This window comes from Salmo trutta, chromosome 15 (assembly GCF_901001165.1).
Source record: "Salmo trutta chromosome 15, fSalTru1.1, whole genome shotgun sequence".
Classification (NCBI taxonomy): domain Eukaryota; kingdom Metazoa; phylum Chordata; class Actinopteri; order Salmoniformes; family Salmonidae; genus Salmo; species Salmo trutta.
In genome coordinates this window covers 3017047-3043699 of record NC_042971.1, presented here as the reverse complement: position 1 = coordinate 3043699, position 26653 = coordinate 3017047, and the positions used below count along the sequence as shown (strand labels likewise).

The 26653-nt window shown below is 41.0% G+C and overlaps 1 protein-coding gene, 2 long non-coding RNA genes and 1 pseudogene across 3 annotated transcripts in view; 3 read left to right on the top strand and 1 right to left on the bottom strand.

Moving 5' to 3' along the window:
• The window catches only part of LOC115149648 (tripartite motif-containing protein 16-like), a 1197515-nt gene that overhangs the window by 13392 nt on the left and 1157470 nt on the right, over positions 1-26653 (bottom strand). The window lies entirely within an intron of this gene.
• On the top strand, positions 14234-20829 carry LOC115149661 (uncharacterized). The gene is made up of 3 exons (XR_003866916.1): positions 14234-14553; positions 18669-18773; positions 20813-20829. It is a non-coding gene; the product is annotated as an uncharacterized LOC115149661 (long non-coding RNA).
• LOC115149668 (uncharacterized) lies at positions 20952-22169 on the top strand. Its single transcript, XR_003866923.1, has 3 exons — positions 20952-21001; positions 21707-21823; positions 22130-22169. It is a non-coding gene; the product is annotated as an uncharacterized LOC115149668 (long non-coding RNA).
• LOC115149649 (NLR family CARD domain-containing protein 3-like) lies at positions 22353-24993 on the top strand (annotated as a pseudogene).

The following is a 26653-nucleotide window of genomic DNA, read 5'->3' as shown; positions in this document are numbered from 1 at the left end:
ATTCTCCTCCTGACAAGAAGTTGACAGCCTTCAAACATAGTGCAAAAAAAGTGGGCGTGAACATAGAATATTTTTGGGTCAAAAAAAAGAATATACAGCTGTCTTTAATAAGATCAAACTGAACTAACTGCTATCTTGAAATGTTGAAAAAGTGTTTTTAAATAGCTCAGTCTTATCACTCAATGTGAGTCAAAATCTGTCACTTCCAGGACTGCTCATTTTGTCAAAAATTAAAAATTAAAAAATTAACAACTCACAGCTGTGTTAATAGACCCAACTCAAACATCTGCTATCTTGAAATGTCCAAAAAAGGTATTTAAATGGGCCTACCAGACATCTTCTTGAGAGAAGATAAGGTCAAATTACCACTGGTCTGTATAGCTACTCACCATCCCAACATGTAGGATAAATTACCACTGGTCTGTATAGCTAGCTCATCATCCCCAACATGTAGGATAAATTACCACTGGTCTGTATAGCTAGCTCATCATCCCCAACATGTAGGATAAATTACCACTGGTCTGTATAGCTAGCTAATCATCTCCAACATGTAGGATAAATTACCACTGGTCTGTATAGCTAGCCCTGTGATTTGTACATAGTTACAGGCGATATTTGGGTTCTATTCAAATTTAGAAAACCATTTTTTGGAGCATCCTATATTGATGATTTATACTCTTTATACTCCCTTTCTCTATGTTTTAGCCAGGGTCCTACTTCTGATGTTAAGGTCGTCACGGGCGTGTCAGTACTTAACAAATCCATGTTTTATTTCTTTCTTCTTTAGAGTTTTCTGGGGTTTATCTCTCTTGAGGTTTCTTGTCGCTTGTAGTGTTCACAGGACAAGTCTAACACTTACTTATACTCAGGCAGACCTACCCCGGAAATGTATTTTTCATTCTGCAGATGGTCACAAGCTCACTACACACATTATTCAAACAGTTCACATTCAGGCCTCCCCCATTCACTACAACAATTCCCAACTGTTCCCAAGATCACCACACATCAATTATCAGGCCATTACTTTTTATTGCTCTGCACTCACCTCTCCTAAGGTTCCGTTCATGTGGTCCCCAGCTGCTGACAGGGCTTTCTGGATCTGAAGCATCGTTTCACCACAGCCCCCTGCCTAATCCATCCGGACCCATCCCGTCATTTGCTTTACTGCTGCACTATCGTGTTACAAAAGCACACCCTAAATAGCACGAGGACATCTGGACAGGATGTCCTTGAAAGGGCATAAACATAAGACACATAAATAGATCATCAATCACTTTCTGACACAGCGTCTTCTATATTCTCTCTCTAGCTTTTAAGTAATTTGTTAGCCATCTTTCTTACCATTATCTGGGTACTTGCATTCAATGCTAGTTAACCCATAATTTTTCTGTGGGATTGTGCCATGTTTATTCTGGTGATACTGGGATCGTTGGCTGTGTCATGGAGTGTGTGATGGTGTCATGGTCAGGATGGCCTGAACTCAGAGCCTGATAGAATACCAAGGAAAACCACAGTAACTTACAGCAAATTTGACACACCATTTTCCATGAAACAGATGATAACTGAACCAGGACACTTTGTCCCCAGATATAACAGAATATAATTGAACCAGGACACTTTGTCCCCAGATATAACAGAAGATAATTGAACCAGGACACTATGTCCCCAGATATAACAGAAGATAATTGAACCAGGACACTTTGTCCCCAGATAAACAGAAGATAATTGAACCAGGACACTTTGTCCCCAGATAAACAGAAGATAATTGAACCAGGACACTTTGTCCCTCGATTTAACAGAAGATAATTGAACCAGGACACTTTGTCCCTCGATTTAACAGAAGATAATTGAACCAGGACACTTTGTCCCTCAATTTAACAGAAGATAATTGAACCAGGACACTTTGTCCCTCGATTTAAAAGAAGATAATTCAACCAGGACACTTTGTCCCCAGATATAACAGAAGATAATTGAACCAGGACACTTTGTCCCCAGATATAACAGAAGATAATTGAACCAGGACACTTTGTCCCCAGATATAACAGAAGATAATTGAACCAGGACACTTTATCCCCAGCTTTAACAGAAGATAATTGAACCAGTACACTTTGTCCCCAAATATAACAGAAGATAATTGAACCAGGACACTTTGTCTCCAGATATAACAGAAGATAATTGATCCAGGACACTTTGTCCCCAGATATAACAGAAGATAATTGAACCAGGACACTTTGTCCCCAGATATAACAGAAGATAACTGAGCCAGGACACTTTGTCCCCAGATATAACAGAAGATAACTGAACCAGGACACTTTGTCCCCAGATATAACAGAAGATAATTGAACCAGGACACTTTGTCCCCAGATAAAACAGAAGATAATTCAACCAGGACACTTTGTACCCAGATATAACAGAATATTATTGAACCAGGACACTTGTCCCCAGATAAAACAGAAGATAATTGAACCAGGACACTTTGTCCCCAGATATAACAGAATATTATTGAACCAGGACACTTTGTCCCCAGATATAACAGAATATTATTGAACCAGGACACTTTGTCCCCAAATATAACAGAAGATAATTGAACCAGGACACTTTGTCTCCAGATATAACAGAAGATAATTGATCCAGGACACTTTGTCCCCAGATATAACAGAAGATAATTGAACCAGGACACTTTGTCCCCAGATATAACAGAAGATAACTGAGCCAGGACACTTTGTCCCCAGATATAACAGAAGATAACTGAACCAGGACACTTTGTCCCCAGATATAACAGAAGATAATTGAACCAGGACACTTTGTCCCCAGATAAAACAGAAGATAATTCAACCAGGACACTTTGTACCCAGATATAACAGAATATTATTGAACCAGGACACTTGTCCCCAGATAAAACAGAAGATAATTGAACCAGGACACTTTGTCCCCAGATATAACAGAATATTATTGAACCAGGACACTTTGTCCCCAGATATAACAGAATATTATTGAACCAGGACACTTTGTCCCCAGATAAAACAGAAGATAATTGAACCAGGACACTTTCTCCCCAGATAAAACAGAAGATAATTGAACCAGGACACTTTGTCCCCAGATATAACAGAATATTATTGAACCAGGACACTTTGTCCCCAGATATAACTGAATATTATTGAACCAGGACACTTTGTCCCCAGACATAACAGATACAAAGGCTGGTTTCAGTCTGAACTCGTTTTTGACCAAATGTGTAGCAGCAGTTTGTAACTGTATAGTAGAATAGCTGTGTACCTAATCCTAAAACTATGGACTACATTTAAACACTTAAACATTGTCTTCTTTTAGGGTGTGGTCAGATAGACTAGTGGTTAGAGTGTTCGTTAAGCCGTCAAGGTAAAAATCTGTCGGTGCCCTTAATTTAAGCAATGCACTTACACCTAATTTGCTCCATGGGCGCCGTACTACTATGGCTGACCCTGTAAAACAACACATTACACTGCACCTATCATACTACTATGGCTGACCCTGTAAAACAACACATTACACTGCACCTATCATACTACTATGGCTGATCCTGTAAAACAACACATTACACTGCACCTATCATACTACTATGGCTGACCCTGTAAAACAACACATTACACTGCACCTATCATACTACTATGGCTGACCCTGTAAAACAACACATTTCACTGCATCTATCATACTACTATGGCTGACCCTGTAAAACAACACATTTCACTGCATCTATCATACTACTATGGCTGACCCTGTAAAACAACACATTACACTGCACCTATCATACTACTATGGCTGACCCTGTAAAACAACACATTTCACTGCATCTATCATACTACTATGGCTGACCCTGTAAAACAACACATTTCACTGCACCTATCATACTACTATGGCTGACCCTGTAAAACAACACATTTCACTGCACCAATCCGCTGTCTGTGACAATAAAACATTTTAAAAGCAAGCAAACATAGAAAATGACAGCATTGATTATTTTTTAATTACAACAGTTAATTTAACAATGCTGGTTATAAATATTGTTGACATTCATCCAAGGAGAGTTTGACTTGCATTACATTCTCACTGCAGAAAAATATTCTCATGAAATCACATGACTTCTAGTTAGAGAAAAGGATTCCTGTAAACACGGCCTGCTACAAGCAGGAAACAAGTTATGGACGAACCAGAAATGTAACATATCTGTTTGATAGTAACCCTGGATGATGAATGTGTGAATTATCTTGTCATCTCTTTGGGTAACCACAATGGAACATTCTAGTCTTTAAGGACATGAACTAGCAGAACAGGTTTCAGCAAAGTATGGAGTCATTGTTTTCAGGAAGGTGTACCCATGGCCAGTGGTGTAAAGTACTTCAGTAAAAATACTATAAAGTACTACATAAGTTGTTTTTTGGGGGGTATCTGTACTTTACTTTAGAATTTATATTGTTGATAATTTTACATCACTACATTCCCAAAGAAAATAATGTACTTTTTAATCTATACATTTTACCTGACACCCAAAAGTACTCATTACATTTTGAATGCTTAGACAGGACAGGAAAATGGTCTAATTCACTTATCAAGACAACACATGGCATCTCTACTGCCTCTGATCTGGCGGAGTCAGGAAACACAAATGCGTCTTTTGTAAATTACGTCTTCGTTTTGGTATGTGCCCCCCCCCACATTTTAAAAAAACAAGATAATGGTGACGCCTGATTTTCTTAATAGAAGGAATTTGAAACGATTTATACTTTTTATTTGACTTTTCATACTTAAGTATATATAGAACCAGATATTTTTAGACTTTTACTCAGGTATGACAATTGGGTACTTTTTCCACAACTGTCTACGATGATAGGAGAGACAGGAGGCAGACTAAGAGCAAGAAGAGCCACCTGAACTACTGCCCTAGAAAAGACAAGGAGCATCTACACAAACAGTCACCTGAACTACTGCCCTACAAAGACAAGGAGCATCTACACAAACAGCCACCTGAACTACTGTCCTACAAAGACAAGGAGCAGTCTACAAACACAGCCACCTGAACTACTGCCCTAGAAATACAAACAGCATCTACACAAACAGCCACCTGAACTACTGTCCTACAAATACAAACAGCATCTACACACACAGCCACCTGAACTACTGTCCTACAAATACAAACAGCATCTACACAAACAGCCACCTGAACTACTGTCCTACAAAGACAAACAGCATCTACACAAACAGCCACCTGAACTACTGTCCCACAAAGACAAACAGCATCTACACAAACAGCCACCTGAACTACTGCCCTACAAAGACAAACAGCATCTACACAAACAGCCACCTGAACTACTGCCCTACAAAGACAAACAGCATCTACACATACAGCCACCTGAACTACTGTCCTACAAAGACAAACAGCATCTACACAAACAGCCACCTGAACTACTGCCCTACAAAGACAAACAGCATCTACACAAACAGCCACCTGAACTACTGCCCTAGAAAAGACAAGGAGCAGTCTACACACACAGCCACCTGAACTACTGTCCTACAAAGACAAACAGCATCTACACAAACAGCCACCTGAACTACTGTCCTACAAATACAAGGAGCATCTACACAAACAGCCACCTGAACTACTGTCCCACAAAGACAAGGAGCATCTACACAAACAGTCACCTGAACTACTGTCCTACAAAGACAAGGAGCATCTACACAAACAGTCACCTGAACTACTGTCCCACAAAGACAAACAGCATCTACACAAACAGCCACCTGAACTACTGTCCTACAAAGACAAGGAGCATCTACACAAACAGTCACCTGAACTACTGTCCCACAAAGACAAACAGCATCTACACAAACAGCCACCTGAACTACTGCCCTACAAAGACAAACAGCATCTACACAAACAGCCACCTGAACTACTGCCCTACAAAGACAAACAGCATCTACACAAACAGCCACCTGAACTACTGTCCTACAAAGACAAACAGCATCTACACAAACAGCCACCTGAACTACTGTCCTACAAAGACAAACAGCATCTACACAAACAGCCACCTGAACTACTGTCCTACAAAGACAAACAGCATCTACACAAACAGCCACCTGAACAACTGTCCCACAAAGACAAACAGCATCTACACAAACAGCCACCTGAACTACTGTCCTACAAAGACAAGGAGCAGTCTACACAAACAGCCACCTGAACTACTGTCCTACAAAGACAAGGAGCAGTCTACACAAACAGCCACCTGAACTACTGTCCTACAAAGACAAACAGCATCTACACAAACAGCCACCTGAACTACTGTCCTAGAAAGACAAACAGCATCTACACAAACAGCCACCTGAACTACTGCCCTACAAAGACAAACAGCATCTACACATACAGCCACCTGAACTACTGTCCTACAAAGACAAACAGCATCTACACAAACAGCCACCTGAACTACTGCCCTACAAAGACAAGGAGCAGTCTACACAAACAGTCACCTGAACTACTGTCCTACAAAGACAAGGAGCAGTCTACACAAACAGCCACCTGAACTACTGCCCTACAAAGACAAACAGCATCTACACAAACAGCCACCTGAACTACTGCCCTAGAAAAGACAAGGAGCAGTCTACACAAACAGCCACCTGAACTACTGTCCTACAAAGACAAACAGCATCTACACAAACAGCCACCTGAACTACTGTCCTACAAATACAAGGAGCATCTACACAAACAGCCACCTGAACTACTGTCCCACAAAGACAAGGAGCATCTACACAAACAGTCACCTGAACTACTGTCCTACAAAGACAAACAGCATCTACACAAACAGCCACCTGAACTACTGTCCTACAAAGACAAACAGCATCTACACACACAGCCACCTGAACTACTGTCCTACAAAGACAAACAGCATCTACACAAACAGCCACCTGAACTACTGCCCTACAAAGACAAGGAGCAGTCTACACAAACAGTCACCTGAACTACTGTCCTACAAAGACAAGGAGCAGTCTACACAAACAGCCACCTGAACTACTGCCCTACAAAGACAAACAGCATCTACACAAACAGCCACCTGAACTACTGCCCTAGAAAAGACAAGGAGCAGTCTACACAAACAGCCACCTGAACTACTGTCCTACAAAGACAAACAGCATCTACACAAACAGCCACCTGAACTACTGTCCTACAAATACAAGGAGCATCTACACAAACAGCCACCTGAACTACTGTCCCACAAAGACAAGGAGCATCTACACAAACAGTCACCTGAACTACTGTCCTACAAAGACAAGGAGCATCTACACAAACAGTCACCTGAACTACTGTCCCACAAAGACAAACAGCATCTACACAAACAGCCACCTGAACTACTGTCCTACAAAGACAAGGAGCATCTACACAAACAGCCACCTGAACTACTGTCCCACAAAGACAAACAGCATCTACACAAACAGCCACCTGAACTACTGTCCCACAAAGACAAACAGCATCTACACAAACAGTCACCTGAACTACTGTCCCACAAAGACAAACAGCATCTACACAAACAGCCACCTGAACTACTGCCCTACAAAGACAAACAGCATCTACACAAACAGCCACCTGAACTACTGCCCTACAAAGACAAACAGCATCTACACAAACAGCCACCTGAACTACTGTCCTACAAAGACAAACAGCATCTACACAAACAGCCACCTGAACAACTGTCCCACAAAGACAAACAGCATCTACACAAACAGCCACCTGAACTACTGTCCTACAAAGACAAGGAGCAGTCTACACAAACAGCCACCTGAACTACTGTCCTACAAAGACAAGGAGCAGTCTACACAAACAGCCACCTGAACTACTGTCCTACAAAGACAAACAGCATCTACACAAACAGCCACCTGAACTACTGCCCTACAAAGACAAACAGCATCTACACAAACAGCCACCTGAACTACTGCCCTACAAAGACAAACAGCATCTACACAAACAGCCACCTGAACTACTGCCCTACAAAGACAAACAGCATCTACACACACAGCCACCTGAACTACTGTCCTACAAAGACAAGGAGCAGTCTACACAAACAGCCACCTGAACTACTGTCCTACAAAGACAAACAGCATCTACACAAACAGCCACCTGAACTAATGTCCTACAAAGACAAACAGCATCTACACAAACAGCCACCTGAACTACTGTCCTAGAAAGACAAACAGCATCTACACAAACAGCCACCTGAACTACTGCCCTAGAAAGACAAGGAGCAGTCTACACAAACAGCCACCTGAACTACTGTCCTACAAAGACAAACAGCATCTACACAAACAGCCACCTGAACTACTGCCCTACAAAGACAAGGAGCAGTCTACACAAACAGCCACCTGAACTACTGCCCTAGAAAAGACAAGGAGCATCTACACACACAGCCACCTGAACTACTGCCCTAGAAAAGACAAGGAGCAGTCTACACTCACAGCCACCTGAACTACTGTCCTACAAAGACAAGGAGCAGTCTACACACACAGTCACCTGAACTACTGCCCTACAAATACAAACAGCATCTACACACACAGCCACCTGAACTACTGTCCTACAAAGACAAACAGCATCTACACACACAGCCACCTGAACTACTGCCCTAGAAAAGACAAGGAGCATCTACACACACAGCCACCTGAACTACTGCCCTACAAAGACAAGGAGCATCTACACAAACAGCCACCTGAACTACTGTCCTACAAAGACAAACAGCATCTACACAAACAGCCACCTGAACTACTGCCATACAAAGACAAACAGCATCTACACACACAGCCACCTGAACTACTGCCATACAAAGACAAACAGCATCTACACACACAGCCACCTGAACTACTGCCCTACAAAGACAAACTGCATCTACACAAACAGCCACCTGAACTACTGTCCTACAAAGACAAGGAGCATCTACACAAACAGCCACCTGATCTACTGTCCTACAAAGACAAACAGCATCTACACACACAGCCACCTGAACTACTGCCCTACAAAGACAAACAGCATCTACACAAACAGCCACCTGAACTACTGTCCTACAAAGACAAACAGCATCTACACAAACAGCCACCTGAACTACTGTCCTACAAAGACAAACAGCATCTACACAAACAGCCACCTGAACTACTGTCCTACAAAGACAAGGAGCATCTACACAAACAGCCACCTGATCTACTGTCCTACAAAGACAAACAGCATCTACACACACAGCCACCTGAACTACTGCCCTACAAATACAAACAGCATCTACACAAACAGCCACCTGAACTACTGTCCTACAAAGACAAACAGCATCTACACAAACAGCCACCTGAACTACTGCCCTAGAAAAGACAAGGAGCATCTACACACACAGCCACCTGAACTACTGCCCTAGAAAAGACAAGGAGCAGTCTACACTCACAGCCACCTGAACTACTGTCCTACAAAGACAAGGAGCAGTCTACACACACAGTCACCTGAACTACTGCCCTACAAATACAAACAGCATCTACACACACAGCCACCTGAACTACTGTCCTACAAAGACAAACAGCATCTACACACACAGCCACCTGAACTACTGCCCTAGAAAAGACAAGGAGCATCTACACACACAGCCACCTGAACTACTGCCCTACAAAGACAAGGAGCATCTACACAAACAGCCACCTGAACTACTGTCCTACAAAGACAAACAGCATCTACACAAACAGCCACCTGAACTACTGCCATACAAAGACAAACAGCATCTACACACACAGCCACCTGAACTACTGCCCTACAAAGACAAACTGCATCTACACAAACAGCCACCTGAACTACTGTCCTACAAAGACAAGGAGCATCTACACAAACAGCCACCTGATCTACTGTCCTACAAAGACAAACAGCATCTACACACACAGCCACCTGAACTACTGCCCTACAAAGACAAACAGCATCTACACAAACAGCCACCTGAACTACTGTCCTACAAAGACAAACAGCATCTACACAAACAGCCACCTGAACTACTGTCCTACAAAGACAAACAGCATCTACACAAACAGCCACCTGAACTACTGTCCTACAAAGACAAGGAGCATCTACACAAACAGCCACCTGATCTACTGTCCTACAAAGACAAACAGCATCTACACACACAGCCACCTGAACTACTGCCCTACAAATACAAACAGCATCTACACAAACAGCCACCTGAACTACTGTCCTACAAAGACAAACAGCATCTACACAAACAGCCACCTGAACTACTGTCCTACAAAGACAAGGAGCATCTACACAAACAGCCACCTGATCTACTGCCATACAAAGACAAACAGCATCTACACAAACCGCCACCTGAACTACTGTCCTACGAAGACAAGGAGCATCTACACAAACAGCCACCTGAACTGCTGCCCTACAAAGACAAACAGCATCTACACACACAGCCACCTGAACTACTGTCCTACAAAGACAAGGAGCAGTCTACACAAACAGCCACCTGAACTACTGCCCTAGAAAAGACAAGGAGCAGTCTACACAAACAGCCACCTGAACTACTGTCCTACAAAGACAAGGAGCAGTCTACACATACAGCCACCTGAACTACTGCCCTACAAAGACAAACAGCATCTACACACACAGCCACCTGAACTACTGCCCTACAAAGACAAACAGCAGTCTACACAAACAGCCACCTGAACTACTGCCCTAGAAAAGACAAGGAGCAGTCTACACAAACAGCCACCTGAACTACTGTCCTACAAAGACAAACAGCAGTCTACACAAACAGCCACCTGAACTACTGCCCTACAAAGACAAGGAGCAGTCTACACACACAGCAACCTGAACTACTGCCCTAGAAAAGACAAGGAGCAGTCTACACAAACAGCCACCTGAACTACTGCCCTAAACAGTGAATCTGAGAAAAATGGTTTCAAGTTAGTTTTTTAGTCCATGTATATCAACCATGACCACTGATCTGACCTATGACCCCTAAAACACAAAAGAAAAGTGCAATATCTGGAAATCTGAATGTGTTTATTCAGCTTTCTTGTTGTTTTTCTGTTTGATGGAACTAGTTGAGAGTTCTGTGTTATTTCTTATTTTATGTTTTTATTTCACCAGGTGGCCAGTTGAGAACAAGTTCTCATTTACAACTGCGACCTGGCCAAGATAAAGCAAAGCAGTGTGACACAAACAACACAGAGTTACACATGGAATAAATGTCACGTCCTGACCAGTAAAAGGGGTTATTTGTTATTGTAGTTTGGTCAGGGCGTGGCAGGGGGGTGTTAGTTTTGTGTGTTTCGGGGTTTTGATGTATGTTCTATATTTTCTATTTCTATGTTTATTCTAGGTTTCTCTTTCTATGTTGTGTTTTTTTCAATGACCTCCAATTAGAGGCAGCTGGTGGTTGTTGTCTCTAATTGGAGGCCATATTAAGTGTGTTCGTTTTCACTTGTGTTTGTGGGTGGTTGTTTCCGGTTTAGTCTGTGCACCGTACTGGGCTGTTATCGTCGTTATTTTGTTTGAGTGTGTTTACCTTCAATAAATACGAAGATGAGCAATACACCCGCTGCATATTGGTCCGATGATTTTTCCTCTTCAGACGACGAAGTTTATGACAATAAACAAACGTACAGTCAATAACACAACAGAAAAGTCTATATACAGTGTGTGCAAATGTAGTAAGATTAGGGAGGTAAGGCAATATATAGGCCAGAGTGGAGAAATAATTACAATTTAGCAATTAAACACTGGAGTGATAGATGTGCAGAAGATGAATGTGCAAGTAGAGATACTGGGGTGCAAAGGATAAAAAAAGAACAATATGGGGATGAGGTAGTTGGTTGGGCAATTTACAGATAGGCTGTGTACAGGTGCAATGATCGGTAAGCTGCTCTGACAGCTGATGCTTGAAGTTAATGAGAGAGATATAAGTCTCCAGCTTCAGTGATTTTTGCAGTTCGTTCCAGTCATTGGCAGCAGGGAACTGGAAGGAAAGGTGGCCAAACGAGGAATTGGCTTTGGGGGTGACCAGTGAAATATACCTGCTGGAGCGCGTTCTACAGGCGGGTGTTGCTATTGTGACCAGTGAGCTGAGATAAGGCGTGGCTTTACCTAGCAAAGGCTTATAGATGACCTGGAGCCAGTGGGTTTGGCGACGAATATGAAGCGAGGGCCAGCCAACGAGAGCATACATGTCGCAGTGATGGGTAGTATACCGGGCTTTGGTGACAAAATGGATGGCACTGTGATAGACTACATCCAATTTGCTGAGTAGAGTGTTGGAGGCTATTTTGTAAAAAAACATCTCCGAAGTCAAGGATCGGTAGGATAGTCAGTTTTACAAGGGTATGTTTGGCAGCATGAGTTGAAGGATGCTTTGTTGATTAATAAGATGCCGATTCTAGATTTAATTTTGGATTGGAGATGCTTATAGTGAGTCTGGAAGGAGAGTTTACAGTCTAACCAGACACCTAGGTATTTGTAGTTGTCCACATATTCTAAGTCAGAACTGTCCGGAGTAGTGATGCTTGACGGGTGGGCAGGTGCGGGCAGCGATTGGTTGAAAAGCATGCATTTAGTTTTACTTGCATTTAAGAGCAGTTGGAAGCCACGGAAGGAGAGTTGTATGGCATTGAAGGTCGTTTGGAGGTTTGTTAACACAGTGTCCAAAGAAGGGCCAGAAGTATACAGAATGGTGTCGTCTTCGTAGAGGTGGATCAGAGAATCACCAACAGCAAGAGCGACATCATTGATGTATATAGAGAAAAGAGTTGGCCCGAGAATTGAACCCTGTTGCACCCCCATAGAGACCGCCAGAGGTCCGGACAACAGGCCCTCCGATTTGACACACTGAACTCTATCTGAGAAGTAGTTGCTGAACCAGGCGAAGCAGTCATTTGAGAAACCAAGGCTGTTGAGTCTGCTGATAAGAATGTGGTGATTCACAGAGTCGAAAGCCTTGGCCAGGTCGATGAAGACGGCTGCACAGTATTGTCTTTTATCAATGGCGGTTATGATATCATTAAGGACCTTGAGCGTGGCTGAGGTGCACCCATGATCAGCTCTGAAACCAGATTGCATAGCGGAGAAGGTACGGTGGGATTCGAGATGGTCGGTGATCTGTTTATTAACTTGGCTTTCGAAGACTTTAGAAAGGCAGGGTAGGATAGATATAGGTCTTTAACAGTTTGGGTCTAGAGTGTCACCCCCGTTGAAGAGGGGGATGACCGTGGCAGCTTTCCAGTCTTTAGCGATCTCAGACGATACGAAAGAGAGGTTGAACAGGCTAGTTATGTAGTTGTGTTTTCATGTTTTGAATGTTGTATTGTAGTAGGCCTAACCCTCACCAATTATTCTGGTGATGGAGAGAGACACCAGACAAGACACAGAGACAGTAACAGAAGAATCGGATATGATGGAGAGAGACACCAGACAAGACACAGAGACAGCAACAGAAGAATAGGATATGATGGAGAGACACCAGACAAGACACAGAAACAGCAACAGACGACACAGAGAAAGTGATGGAGAGAGGCAGAGGAGGGGAGTGTACAGTAGACTGTATTACTAATAGCTGCTATAGGGGTTCTAATTACTGCACTGTTTGTGAGTCTGTATGTATGTGTGTGTGAGAGAGAGAGAGAGAGAGAGAGAGAGAGAGAGAGAGAGAGAGAGAGAGAGAGAGAGAGAGAGAGAGAGAGAGAGAGAGAGAGAGAGAGAGAGAGGGTGTTTAGGTACTGTGTGATTCTTTAATCAGTTTGGCTCATTAGACAGGTCAGAGTCTATGTTTGAAGTTCTTGAGTGATTTTTGGCAATACACTGGTGTTGTATTCATGGTTTTAGCTGTTGAAATTCTGTCCCGGACCCCCCTACTGGCTATGGGCTAAGCCACCAATGTCTTCACATCCTAGGGGAGAGAGGAGCTGCTACCCCTGGGGAGAGAGGAGGTGCTACCCCTGGGGAGAGAGGAGGTGCTACCCCTGGGGAGAGAGGAGCTGCTACCCCTGGGGAGAGAGGAGCTGCTACCCCTGGGGAGAGAGGAGCTGCTACCCCTGGGGAGAGAGGAGCTGCTATCCCTGGGGAGAGAGGAGCTGCTACCCCTGGGGAGAGAGGAGCTGCTACCCCTGGGGAGAGAGGAGCTGCTACCCCTGGGGAGAAAGGAACTGCTATCCCTGGGGAGAGAGAGGAGCTGCAACCAGCAGAGACTGCGACCCTGCTCGGGAAGAGCTTAACAATTGGTGATTGTTGGGGCACGATTGGCAGGAGCTTCAGTGATGAAGACTGCTGCACTTGCTGATGTTTCACAATATGCCGCGGCCGTCTCAGTCACCAGGTCTCAACACAATAGAACACCACCATCCCTCCAATAGACTTCCAGACAGTTGTAGAATGTTTGCCAAGGCACATTGTAAGAGCTGTAAAGAGAGAGGGACTCGGAGAGAGAACAGGTAGAACCTGATATGTAAATGAGCAGAGCAAACGAAAGTAACTTTCGACGACCGAATGATCATTCAGACTCTGTTTCTATTGAGAGATAAAAGGTAAGACGACGATTGTCAAGTGTATTGATATAGTTGATGATATTGTTATGTGTATTCATATAGTTGGTGATATTGTTATGTGTATTAATAAAGTTGATGGTATTGTTATGTGTATTAATATAGTTGATGATATTGTTGTGTGTATTAATATAGTTGATGGTATTGTTATGTGTATTAATATAGTTGGTGATATTGTTGTGTGTATTAATATAGTTGATGGTATTGTTATGTGTATTAATATAGTTGGTGATATTGTTGTGTGTATTAATATAGTTGGTGATATTGTTGTGTGTATTAATATAGTTGATGATATTGTTGTGTGTATTAATATAGTTGATGGTATTGTTATGTGTATTAATATAGTTGGTGATATTGTTGTGTGTATTAATATAGTTGATGGTATTGTTATGTGTATTAATATAGTTGGTGAAATTGTTGTGTGTATTAATATAGTTGGTGATATTGTTGTGTGTATTAATATAGTTGATGATATTGTTGTGTGTATTAATATAGTTGATGATATTGTTATGTATATTCATATAGTTGGTGATATTGTTGTGTGTATTCATATAGTTGATGATATTGTTATGTGTATTCATATAGTTGATGGTATTGTTGTGTGTATTAATATAGTTGATGATATTGTTATGTGTATTCATATAGTTGATGATATTGTTATGTGTATTCATATAGTTGATGATATTGTTATGTGTATTCATATAGTTGGTGGTATTGTTGTGTGTATTCATATAGTTAATTATATTTTTGGTGGACAGTGTTATAATAGTCCTACTCTCCTTAAAATGTTTTTGATATAAATTAGATGTGTGGGGTGAATTCGTTCTGTGCCCATCTGTGTGCCCCAGGTTGATCGCTCCTACACTATCTACAATCTAAAATGGTTCTTTGGCTGTCCCCATAGGAGAACCCTTTGTAGAACCCTTTTTTTGGTACTAGGTAGAACACTTCTGGGTTCCGTGAAGAACCCTTTCCACAGAGGGTTCTACATGGAAGCCAGAAGGGTTCTACCTGGAACCCAAAAGCGTTCTCCTATGGGGACGGCCGGAGGACCCGTTTGGAACCCTTTATTCTAAGAGTGTACTGTATCATAGGTCTATAGACTTGTCTTCTCAAAACAGGCTTAAAACACAACAAGCAACAAACAAACATGTTCTCTTTATAATCTACAGTTAACTCTTTTCACTCAGGAAGGTATGTTGTGTGAAAGAGAGACTAATAAATATTGTTCGAGAGACTAACAACAACTTACACTTCCTCAAAACAGGTTGTGTGTATTCATTAGTGCCCACCGTAGCAAAACGTTTGGCAACAGAAACCGTTTAGGTCACATTGTACAGCGTTTAGAGTAAACGGTTTATGTTTTATTTAACATCTTAAAACTGTTGGCTGTGGAGTAAACTTATGAATACAACCCAGGTTGTAGCCTACGACTCGGCATGTTGATACCTGCCTCTTGCTGAAACCTGAACGTAGCCTGAGGGGTATACTATGATACAGGCTTGATATACTGGTTTTCTAAAGCTAGACAGCTTCAGTGAGCTTCACATTCCAGCTCAGGCCTCACCCATCAGAATATACAGAACAGAACAGAAAAAAATCGCAATGAAGTTTCAAGGTGAGAATCCTGCCAGGGATTATTGTAAAGTGTGTAGATAAATTAAATGTAATGTTAGTATAGTGAATGGCAGTAAAACCCTCCTAACAGTCTACTACTACTGAGACAGGTTGGTGTAATGTTAGTATAGTGAATGACAGTAAAACCCTCCTAACAGTCTACTACTACTGAGACAGGTTGGTGTAATGTTAGTATAGTGAATGACAGTAAAACCCTCCTAACAGTCTACTACTACTGAGACAGGTTGGTGTAATGTTAGTATAGTGAATGACAGTAAAACCCTCCTAACAGTCTACTACTACTGAGACAGGTTGGTGTAATGTTAGTATAGTGAATGACAGTAAAACCCTCCTAACAGTCTACTACTACTGAGACAGGTTGGTGTAATGTTAGTATAGTGAATGACAGTAAAACCCTCCTAACAGTCTACTACTACTGAGACAGGTTGGTGTAATGTTAGTATAGTGAATGACAGTAAAACCCTCCTAACAGTCTACTACTACTGAGACAGGTTGGTGTAATGTTAGTATAGTGAATGGCAGTAAAACCCTCCTAACAGTCTACTACTACTGAGACAGGTTGGTGTAATGTTAGTATAGTGAATGACAGTAAAACCCTCCTAACAGTCTACTACTACTGAGACAGGTTGGTGTAATGTTAGTATAGTGAATGACAGTAAAACCCTCCTAACAATCTACTGCTACTGAGACAGGTTGGTGTAATGTTAGTATAGTGAATGACAGTAAAACCCTCCTAACAGTCTACTACTACTGAGACAGGTTGGTGTAATGTTAGTATAGTGAATGACAGTAAAACCCTCCTAACAGTCTACTACTACTGAGACAGGTTGGTGTAATGTTAGTATAGTGAATGACAGTAAAACCCTCCTAACAGTCTACTACTACTGAGACAGGTTGGTGTAATGTTAGTATAGCGAATGACAGTAAAACCCTCCTAACAGTCTACTACTACTGAGACAGGTTGGTGTAATGTTAGTATAGTGAAGGACAGTAAGACCCTCCTAACAGTCTACTACTACTGAGACAGGTTGGTGTAATGTTAGTATAGTGAATGACAGTAAAACCCTCCTAACAGTCTGCTACTACTGAGACAGGTTGGTGTAATGTTAGTATAGTGAAGGACAGTAAAACCCTCCTAACAGTCTACTACTACTGAGACAGGTTGGTGTAATGTTAGTATAGTGAATGACAGTAAAACCCTCCTAACAGTCTACTACTACTGAGACAGGTTGGTGTAATGTTAGTATAGTGACTGACAGTAAAACCCTCCTAACAGTCTACTACTACTGAGACAGGTTGGTGTAATGTTAGTATAGTGAAGGACAGTAAAACACTCCTAACAGTCTACTACTACTGAGACAGGTTGGTGTAATGTTAGTATAGTGAATGACAGTAAAACCCTCCTAACAGTCTACTACTACTGAGACAGGTTGGTGTAATGTTAGTATAGTGAATGACAGTAAAACCCTCCTAACAGTCTACTACTACTGAGACAGGTTGGTGTAATGTTAGTATAGTGAAGGACAGTAAAACCCTCCTAACAGTCTACTACTACTGAGACAGGTTGGTGTAATGTTAGTATAGTGAATGACAGTAAAACACTCCTAACAGTCTACTACTACTGAGACAGGTTGGTGTAATGTTAGTATAGTGAATGACAGTAAAACCCTCCTAACAGTCTACTACTACTGAGACAGGTTGGTGTAATGTTAGTATAGTGAATGACAGTAAAACCCTCCTAACAGTCTACTACTACTGAGACAGGTTGGTGTAATGTTAGTATAGTGAATGACAGTAAAACCCTCCTAACAGTCTACTACTACTGAGACAGGTTGGTGTAATGTTAGTATAGTGAATGACAGTAAAACCCTCCTAACAGTCTACTACTACTGAGACAGAGAACTCAAAGTGGAAAATTACAAACTTCAGAAGCTTTTTTAAACCTCAAATACACTACATTTCCTGCATTGCTGGAAAGTTTTTCTGCAGTGGGGGTGATCAAATTAAGATCCTACATCTGTACACATAATTGTACATGGGGATATGTATGGGGGTCTATAACATCCAATCACATAGGTTTACATCAGCTGACAGTTGCAATGTTATTGCTAATAATTCAAACTGCCCTTTTCAGATAAAGACAAACTCTGTACAGATGTAGGATCTTAATTTGATCACCCTGATGCAGAAAAACTAAACTTGTAGTGTATTTGAGTGTAATTAAACTTTAGAAAATGTTTCTGAAGATGATAAATTCCACTTTTCCATTTTAAAACTGTTCATTAATTACAATCCACACAATAATTCAAATGTCCTGTTTCTGCAGGATTATTTTCCTGGTGTAGCAAACTGGCTCAAATTAAGATCCAACATCTGCAGAATATACCCCTCTCTAATGTATATGGCTCTATTGAGATTCACTTTTGACCATTTGACATCTTGTATTTACTGTTGTTTAGGCTGGTTGAATGAGTTGCCTGTGAAAGCTACTTCATCTGCAAGAAAACAGGCGGCTGCACCAGTGACTGTCAGAAGTTTTGTGATTTCCTCATATGAACGTGAAAGTAAGTGTGTTGTCTACGCAGTTACAAAAATGGCTGTTGAAACTGTGGCACATATTTCTCGGTAACATTGAATAGATGTGTTGGTATGTAGGAAAGACGGGCAGACTCTCGTACTGTTGGTCTAGACTACCTACAAACTATTATAAGGCTATGATCACTTATCATGCCGACAAACCTGATGGTCTCTGTGAACTGATCTGAACAGGTTTAGACTGGTCATCTATGATATGTAGGTTATATACAGTACATTCTCTGTCCTGCTACTGGTAGGACTATAACATTATGTTGATCTGAACAGGTTTAGACTGGTCATCTATGATATGTAAGTTATATACAGTACATTCTCTGTCCTGCTACTGGTAGGACTATAACATTATGTTGATCTGAACAGGTTTAGACTGGTCATCTATGATATGTAGGTTATATACAGTACATTCTCTGTCCTGCTACTGGTAGGACTATAACATTATGTTGATCTGAACAGGTTTAGACTGGTCATCTATGATATGTAGGTTATATACAGTACATTCTCTGTCCTGCTACTGGTAGGACTATAACATTATGTTGATCTGAACAGGTTTAGACTGGTCATCTATGATATGTAGGTTATATACAGTACATTCTCTGTCCTGCTACTGGTAGGACTATAACATTATGTTGATCTGAACAGGTTTAGACTGGTCATCTATGATATGTAGGCTATAGCCGAGGTATAGACCTTGATCTGCATATCACTAACAAACTGCTATTATACATTATAACCTAGTCTACTTTACTTAATATAACATCTCTCACTTGATGCAAAAAAACTTTCTGAATGGATCAACAATTTCCTCCTCGGATCAGTCATGTCCGTTTTATCCCTTCTGTCTATATTCTCAGATACGTTTAGAAAAGAACAGATTGAAAGACAATAAATAGCCTACTGTTAGTGAATACAAATACGTGTGAGACATGGCCTTGTGTTGCTGTACTGTCTATAACTACCTTAACAAACAGAGACTTATTATTATTATTATTATTATTATTATTATTATCATTATTATTATTATTATTATTATTATTATTATTATTATTGTTATTGTTGCTGTACTGTCTATAACTACCTTAACAAACAGTGACTTATTATTATTATTATTATTATTATTATTATTATTATTATTATTATTATTATTGTTGTTGTTCTGTCTATAACTACCTTAACAAACAGTGACTTATTATTATTATTATTATTATTATTATTATTGTTATTGTTGTTGTTCTGTCTATAACTACCTTAACAAACAGTGACTTATTATTATTATTATTGACAGTTACCATGGAGATGAAATGTCACAACTACATGTTCATGTGATGCATTAAATTACCTGACTGTTTCTATGTATGTTAGTAAATGTTTTATTTCTCAAAGAGATAATGAATAAATGGGAACAATTGACAGTCAAGAACTAGTTGTCACTGTGTTAACCACAACCAACATGCTGGATCTCTGTTTAGTTGTCACTGTGTTAACCACAACCAACATGCTGGATCTCTGTTTAGTTGTTACTGTGTTAACCACAACCAACATGCTGGATCTCTGTTTAGTTGTCACTGTGTTAACCACAACCAACATGCTGGATCTCTGTTTAGTTGTCACTGTGTTAACCACAACCAACATGCTGGATCTCTGTTTAGTTAACACTGTGTTGACCACAACCAACATGCTGGATCTCTGTTTAGTTGTCACTGTGTTAACCACAACCAACATGCTGGATCTCTGTTTAGTTGTCACTGTGTTGACCACAACCAACATGATAGATCTCTGTTTAGTTGTCACTGTGTTAACCACAACCAACATGCTGGATCTCTGTTTAGTTGTCACTGTGTTAACCACAACCAACATGCTGGATCTCTGTTTAGTTGTCACTGTGTTGACCACAACCAACATGCTGGATCTCTGTTTAGTTGTCACTGTGTTAACCACAACCAACATGCTGGATCTCTGTTTAGTTGTCACTGTGTTAACCACAACCAACATGCTGGATCTCTGTTTACAGGGGTCAGTGCTCTAAAATGAGTCTCTCTGGGGAGAGAGAGGAGGGGGGCCCTGCCTCTAAAATGAGTCTCTCTGGGGAGAGAGAGGAGGGGGGCCCTGCCTCTAAAATGAGTCTCTCTGGGGAGAGAGAGGAGGGGGGCCCTGCCTCCAAAATGCATCTCTCTGGGGGACATGACACCAAAGCTAAGAGGTAAGATGACAATTTTATGAATAATTGATTGAAGTTTATTTCCTAAATAAATAGCTATCTTAAGGTGAATGCACTTACTGTAAATCTCTCTGGATAAGAGCATCTGCTAAATCAGGGGTTCTCAATCCGGGGTCTGTGGAGGTACTGCAGGGGTTCTGCAGGAAGCTCGGGGAGTGGTGGTGTATCCAGGGACAAAACTAAACTAATATTCTGAAATGTCATTGTGGTCTTATGTTCCCATCTATTGGAATTATGTAGCAACTGCAGTAGTGCTGAAAAAATGTGTTATTCCTTACTAAAGTAGTAATTACTCAGAATTACTAGTTCATTTTTATCACTTACAATCATAAAATAACAACTTATACTATAACAAACAATTAAACTGACATAAACCAAAATCACTATATATGTAGTTATTTAGTTAATTACCAAATTGAGCCGGTCGGTCACATTTGAGAGTGAGGGAGATATATAGCATTTTGCATAAAAAAACATGATTTTTGTCTCTCTGAAATGAAACCATCAAGTTATAGATTTTAAACAAATCCTTGTCTGTGAGAGATGTAATAATTAATACATAATTTCTTTAAACAATAAAAGCTCATTTCCGTAAAGTGATATGTTGCGTTTTGGAACTCTTCATATGTTTCCCATCTGAGATCAGAGTAGATGAGAGATGTAATGTTAGTCTCTGTTGTGTTGAAGACCAATCAAGCAGGAGAGACCAGCCTCCCCTGTACCCAGCAGTGTGTCCATGAAGAGTGACTGGTCTATGGGTCAACCTATATGGTTTAGAGAGGGGGACTTTTCTACTGAACAAAGGTAAGAAGAACTCATGGGTCATGGTCAGTGAGTTAAACAACACTGTCTCTAGTCATTTCTCCTCTCCCATTTTCACATTTCTGTTTGTTGATTTCATAATCCATAGGCTAATCCTTTAGTCCATTTTCATAGTCCTAAAACAGTGTGTGTGTGTGTGTGTGTGTGTGTGTGTGTGTGTGTGTGTGTGTGTGTGTGTGTGTGTGTGTGTGTGTGTGTGTGTGTGTGTGTGTGTGTGTGTGTGTGTGTGTGTGTGTGTGTGTGTGTACTCCCTGGATGAGGAGATGTAATCTCATGTTTTGTCCACAGAAACCAACAGGAGAGATCAGAGTCAGAGATTCTCAGTGGTCAGTCTTCCCAGAGTCATCAAACAGACCTGGACTCTATATTCAGTGTATGTGATCCTGTTATGTACATTTGTTTTTGTTTTCCTCAAGTAAAGTTGATCTGTCAATTATTCATTAATGTGTTAATGAGAAAGCATTTCTTCTCTTGCTTAACTTATTTACTTGATTTATTTTAGTTGCTTGAAGAGAAAATGATGACATTTGTGAAGAACGAGCTGAAGATGTTCAAGAGGATTCTTAGTCCAGAACTCCCAGAAGGCTTTGAGAGTCAGAAGCAGGATGAGGAAGTGGTGGACGCTGAAGATGAGAAGCAGGAGAGCAGTGCCAGAGAGGGGGCTCTGAAGATCACACTGCACGTCCTGAGGAAAATGAACCAGAAGGAGCTCGCTGACACACTGGAGAATTGTAAGATCTGTCTGCCTCATGTTGAATGCTGTTTTATAACATTTAAAAGCTGTAGCTAAAGTACAGCTAAAGTAGCTGTGTAACTCAATGATATTGTAGCAGCCTTAACACAACACCTAGTGACCTCATCAAGTAGCAGCAGGGATGTGTTGTGTTGATTAATTTAGAGAGACAGAGAGAGACAACATTAATAATACCATCAATAATACCAATAATAATATAATCAGTCACACCAGCCTGGAATGCATTATGGAAACATTTACACATTTATACAGTCAGATAAGAGAATAAATGATTATAATTTAAAATGTTATAACAGTCCTACAATACTGTAGTTATTAAAACAGACGTAATATTAATATCCTCTGTGTTATTTCTTCATTCAGATGAGCTTGCTGTGATTTGCCAACGTGAACTCAAATCTAATCTAAAGAAGAAGTTTCAATGTGTATTTGAGGGGATCGCTAAACAAGGAAACCCAACACTTCTCAATAAGATCTACACAGAGCTCTACATCACAGAGGGTGGAACAGGAGAGGTCAATAATGAACATGAGCTGAGACAGATTGAGACAACAAGCAGGAAACAAGCAAGACCAGAGACTGCAGTCAAATGTAACGACATCTTCAAACCCTTAACTGGACAAGACAAACGTATCAGAACTGTGCTGACAAAGGGAGTCGCTGGCATTGGAAAAACAGTCTCTGTGCAGAAGTTCATTCTGGACTGGGCTGAAGGAAAAGCCAATCAGGATGTTCAATTTGTGTTTTCATTCCCTTTCCGGGAGCTGAATTTGATGAAAGAGGACAAACACACTTTGATTGAACTTCTTAATCACTTCTCAATGGAAACCAAACAATCAAGAATCTCCAACTACGACAAGTACAAAGTTCTGTTCATCTTTGATGGTCTGGATGAGTGCCGACTGCCCCTAGACTTCCAGAAGAACAAGATCTGTTGTGACGTCACATAGTCAACCTCAGTGGATGTTCTGCTGACAAATCTCATCAAGGGAAATCTGCTTCCCTCTGCTCTCCTCTGGATAACTACCCGACCTGCAGCAGCCAATAAGATCCCTTCAGGGTGTGTTGACCAGGTGACAGAGGTACGAGGGTTCAATGACCCACAGAAGGAGGAGTACTTCAGGAAGAGATTCAGTGATGAAGACCTGGCCAGCAGAATCATCTCACACATAAAGACATCAAGGAGCCTCCACATCATGTGCCACATTCCAGTCTTCTGTTGGATTTCTGCAACAGTCCTTGAACACATGCTGAAACATAAGAGAGAAGAGATGCCCAAGACTCTGACTGAGATGTACACACACCTTGTGGAGTTTTATACCAAACAGAAGAATGAAAAGTATCTTGGGAAAGAAGAGACAGGTCCACACTGGAGTAAAGAGAGCATTCTGTCACTGGGAAAACTGGCTTTTCAACAGCTTGTGAATGGCAATCTGATTTTCTATGAAGAAGACCTGAAAGAGGCTGGCATTGATGTCAATGAAGCCTCAGTGTACTCAGGATTGTGCACACAGATCTTTAAAGAGGAATGTTTTCTGTACCAAGACAAGGTGTACTGCTTTGTTCATCTGAGCATTCAGGAGTTTCTGGCTGCTGTATATGTGTTCCTCTCATTCATCAACAACAATGAGAATCTAATGGTCAAACTGCAAACAAAGTCCAGTATCTTTTCTCTGATGTACAGAGACAAGGCTGAAGTTACTTTCTACAAGAGTGCTGTGGATAAAGCCTTACAAAGTGAGACGGGAAACCTGGACCTTTTCCTCCGCTTCCTTCTGGGACTCTCACTGGAGTCCAATCAGAAGCACTTACGAGGTCTACTGACAAAGACAAGAAGCAGCTCACAGAGCCATGAAGAAACAGTCAAGTACATCAAGGAGAAGATCAGGGAGAATCCCTCTCCAGAGAGGAGCATCAATCTGTTCCACTGTCTGAATGAACTGAATGACCATTCTCTAGTGGAGGAGATCCAAAGCTACCTGAGCTCAGGAAGTCTCTCAAAACCCAACCTGTCACCTGCACAGTGGTCAGCTCTGGTCTTTGTGTTGCTGACTTCAGAAAAGGAGCTGGATGTGTTTGACCTGAAGAAATACTCCAGATCAGAGGAAACTCTTCTGAGGCTGCTGCCAGTGGTCAAAGCCTCCAGAGCTGTTCTGTGAGTACATCAAATGACATTTAAGAACTAATCATCAGGAAGAAAAATTCAGTTTAGATAAAAATATGTATTATAATATGTATATAATATTATATTGAAAAACGTATTGAATGAATGCATTGATTTTCACATTAGTATAACAATATGACCATACAATTCTAGGAGATGGAAGATGAAACTATATGTTGTTTGGGAATATGAATAGATACGGTTTCATATGTTGAAAAAATATACTGCCACTTTTTTCACCACCAAAGCATAGCAGTGTGATTTTAATGTGATTTGACTCTTTGCAGGCTGTCAGGCTGTGGAGTCACAGAGGAAGGCTGTGCTTCTCTGGTCTCAGCTCTGAGGTCAAACCCCTCACACCTGAGAGAGCTGGACCTGAGTAACAATGACCTGAGGGATTCAGGAGTGAAGCTGCTCTCTGCTGGACTGGGGAATCCCCACTGTAAACTGGAGACTCTGAGGTCAGTATTCCTGTAGTTGGTCAACAAGTGATAACTGTTCACCAGATCCACATGTGTTTACCAGGCACACATAGCCCACACCATGAAGCTTACAGTTTTAAATGTGGTGCTATGCTCCAGCATTTTGGATTTAAGATATAATGTTTCATATTAGGTGACAGTACAGAACGTCACCTTTTATTTGAGGGTATTTTCATACATAGCTGTGTTACTGTTAAGAAAGGAAAGCACTTTATGTATTTAGTTCTCCCATTTGAAAAAGTTGTACATATTCGGAGAAATTCACTTGTATTGTATTAAAGTTGTCATAAGTTTAGTATTTAGTCCCATGTTCCATGCCTGCAGTGATTACATCAAGCTTGTGATTCTACAAACTTGTTGAATGCATTTGCAGTTTGTCTTGGTTGTGTTTTGGATGATGTTTTTCCTAATAGAAACTGAATGGTGAATAATGTCCTGTCATTTTGGAGTCACTTCACTTGTATTGTCAGTAAGAATAGAAGATGTTTCTGAACACTTCTACATTCATGTGGATGCTACCATGATTATGAATAATCATGAATGAATCGTGAATGATGATGAATGAGAAAGTTACAGAGGCACAAAGATCAGACCCCCTCTGTTATTGGTGTTATTCTGTATACTTCTGGCCCTTCTTTGGACACTGTGTTAACTAACCTCCAGACGAGCTTCAATGCCATACAACTCTCCTTCCGTGGCCTCCAACTGCTCTTAAATACAAGTAAAACTAAATGCATGCTCTTCAACCGATCGCTGCCTGCACCTGCCCGCCTGTCCAGCATCACTACTCTGGGCGGTTCTGACTTAGAATATGTGGACAACTACAAATACCTGGGTGTCTGGTTAGACTGTAAACTCTCCTTCCAGACTCACATCAATCATCTCCAATCCAAAGTTAAATCTAGAATTGGCTTCCGATTTCACAACATAGCATCCTTCATTCATGCTGCCAAACATACCCTTATAAAACTGACCATCCTACCGATACTCGACTTCGGCGATGTCATTTACAAAATAGCCTCCAATACCCTACTCAATAAATTGGATGCAGTCTATCACAGTGCCATCCGTTTTGTCACCAAAGCCCCATATACAGTGGGGGGGAAAAGTATTTGATCCCCTGCTGATTTTGTACGTTTGCCCACTGACAAAGAAAGGATCAGTCTATAATTTTAATGGAAGGTTTATTTGAACAGTGAGAGACAGAATAACAACAAAAACATCCAGAAAAACTCATGTCAGAAATGTTATAAATTGATTTGCATTTTAATGAGGGAAATAAGTATTTGACCCCCTCTCAATCAGAAAGATTTCTGGCTCCCAGGTGTCTTTTCTACAGGTAACGAGCTGAGATTAGGAGCACACTCTTAAAGGGAGAACCAAAGCCCCATATAGTACTACCCACCACTGCG